Below are 3,069 nucleotides of genomic sequence, written 5' to 3'. Positions count from 1 at the left end.
CTAGCACGCCTGCATGGACACCCACATGGAACAAGCAGGCCTGGGCATTTGTGCGGTGGCCGCGCGGGCGCTGGGCCCGTCCGCGGGCTCCTCGGCGTGCAGGGTGGCCGGACGCCCGGCCACCGTGTGGCCCGGCCATGTCGATTCCTGGTGTCCCGAGCGCCGTGATAGCATGCCCTTTACCGGGGCTTACCATTGCGAGCCGGGCAGGTACAGCGCCCAGGCTGCAAGGCACGGAAGCGGCCCATGCCCCACCGTCGCGGCCACACGCCCGCAAGGCCCCCAACAAGAAGCCTGCATGCCCCCGCACACGCCTTGCCTGTCCGCCCCCTCGCGCGCCCCCATGCGACCTGCAAGCCTGTAAGCGTATTGTGAAGCGGCACAGCACCCCTTCAGCGACTCCCTCGCCCGGGCCGCGACTGAGGATGCGCTGCGTGTGCGCTGTGTGCGGCGGGTGGCAGTGAGCCGAGCGCTTGGTGCGTGTGGGCGGCTCCAGGCTGCCCATAGCCGCCTGCAACGCAATACACAGGTGATACGCCGGGCATCCAGGCTATGGCGGCGTGCGTGTCAGCCGCGGCGGCCCCTGCCAACTGCGGGCGCAGTGTGTAGCCGTGCGCGCACCCCCGGGCTGGGCGCCGCCCAGGGGGCGTCCATGTGCGAGCTGTTATGCGCAGGTGTGATGCTGAAGGCTGTTATGCATGTACCCAGAGGCGCCTGGAGGGCTGGGGGCAGGAGTGGGATGCAGTGGAGGGGCGTGCCGGGCCCAGGAAGTGCACGCAGGCACGGCCGGGGCAGCGTGGTACGGCCCGACCTGGCACACGTCGGTGGTTGTGCTGGTGGACGGTGCGATAAATCAAATATACAGATACACGAGTAAGCCACATGGCGCACTGGGCGAGCTGCATTTGGCCATGCTCCAGGAGTTGAGTTTGCAATTCTCGCGCGGCCGGCCCGGTCGCGAGCCGCTGAGGGTCTGGCCAAAAGTCGCCACTTTCCTGGCGTCGGTTCCTTCAAATGCCTATTATCACATAGGTGGGCCCAAATGACCGCAAACAAGCTACCTTGAAGTTGGGGTAGCCCGAATCCTAACGAAATGCGGACCCGGCAAACATGTCGGCATGCCCACCCACGCGCCGCGTATGCGCCCCGTGCCCGGCCAGGGAGCTCCTAGCACGCCTGCATGGACACCCACATGGAACAAGCAGGCCTGGGCATTTGTGCGGTGGCCGCGCGGGCGCTGGGCCCGTCCGCGGGCTCCTCGGCGTGCAGGGTGGCCGGACGCCCGGCCACCGTGTGGCCCGGCCGTGCCGATTCCTGGCGGCCCGAGCGCCGTGATAGCATGCCCTTTACCGGGGCTTACCATTGCGAGCCGGGCAGGTACAGCGCCCAGGCTGCAAGGCACGGAAGCGGCCCATGCCCCACCGTCGCGGCCACACGCCCGCAAGGCCCCCAACAAGAAGCCTGCATGCCCCCGCACACGCCTTGCCTGTCCGCCCCCTCGCGCGCCCCCATGCGACCTGCAAGCCTGTAAGCGTATTGTGAAGCGGCACAGCACCCCTTCAGCGACTCCCTCGCCCGGGCCGCGACTGAGGATGTGCTGCGTGGGCGCTGTGTGCGGCGGGTGGCAGTGAGCCGAGCGCTTGGTGCGTGTGGGCGATTTCTGGCTGCCCATAGCCGCCTGCAACGCAATACACAGGTGATACGCCGGGCATCCAGGCTATGGCGGCGTGCGCTGTCAGCCGCGGCGGCCCCTGCCAACTGCGGGCGCAGTGTGTAGCCGTGCGCGCACCCCCGGGCTGGGCGCCGCCCAGGGGGCGTCCATGTGCGAGCTGTTATGCGCAGGTGTGATGCTGAAGGCTGTTATGCATGTACCCAGAGGCGCCTGGAGGGCTGGGGGCAGGAGTGGGATGCAGTGGAGGGGCGTGCCGGGCCCAGGAAGTGCACGCAGGGCACGGCCGGGGCAGCGTGGTACGGCCCGACCTGGCACACGTCGGTGGTTGTGCTGGTGGACGGTGCGATAAATCAAATATACAGATACACGAGTAAGCCACATGGCGCACTGGGCGAGCTGCATTTGGCCATGCTCCAGGAGTTGAGTTTGCAATTCTCGCGCGGCCGGCCCGGTCGCGAGCCGCTGAGGGTCTGGCCAAAAGTCGCCACTTTCCTGGCGTCGGTTCCTTCAAATGCCTATTATCACATAGGTGGGCCCAAATGACCGCAAACAAGCTACCTTGAAGTTGGGGTAGCCCGAATCCTAACGAAATGCGGACCCGGCAAACATGTCGGCATGCCCACCCACGCGCCGCGTATGCGCCCCGTGCCCGGCCAGGGAGCTCCTAGCACGCCTGCATGGACACCCACATGGAACAAGCAGGCCTGGGCATTTGTGCGGTGGCCGCGCGGGCGCTGGGCCCGTCCGCGGGCTCCTCGGCGTGCAGGGTGGCCGGACGCCCGGCCACCGTGTGGCCCGGCCATGTCGATTCCTGGTGTCCCGAGCGCCGTGATAGCATGCCCTTTACCGGGGCTTACCATTGCGAGCCGGGCAGGTACAGCGCCCAGGCTGCAAGGCACGGAAGCGGCCCATGCCCCACCGTCGCGGCCACACGCCCGCAAGGCCCCCAACAAGAAGCCTGCATGCCCCCGCACACGCCTTGCCTGTCCGCCCCCTCGCGCGCCCCCATGCGACCTGCAAGCCTGTAAGCGTATTGTGAAGCGGCACAGCACCCCTTCAGCGACTCCCTCGCCCGGGCCGCGACTGAGGATGCGCTGCGTGTGCGCTGTGTGCGGCGGGTGGCAGTGAGCCGAGCGCTTGGTGCGTGTGGGCGGCTCCAGGCTGCCCATAGCCGCCTGCAACGCAATACACAGGTGATACGCCGGGCATCCAGGCTATGGCGGCGTGCGTGTCAGCCGCGGCGGCCCCTGCCAACTGCGGGCGCAGTGTGTAGCCGTGCGCGCACCCCCGGGCTGGGCGCCGCCCAGGGGGCGTCCATGTGCGAGCTGTTATGCGCAGGTGTGATGCTGAAGGCTGTTATGCATGTACCCAGAGGCGCCTGGAGGGCTGGGGGCAGG

Source organism: Chlamydomonas reinhardtii (assembly GCF_000002595.2).
Source record: "Chlamydomonas reinhardtii strain CC-503 cw92 mt+ unplaced genomic scaffold scaffold_18, whole genome shotgun sequence".
NCBI lineage: Eukaryota > Viridiplantae > Chlorophyta > Chlorophyceae > Chlamydomonadales > Chlamydomonadaceae > Chlamydomonas > Chlamydomonas reinhardtii.
The sequence above is the reverse complement of the archived record's forward strand: the minus strand, read 5'-3'. Positions refer to the sequence as shown.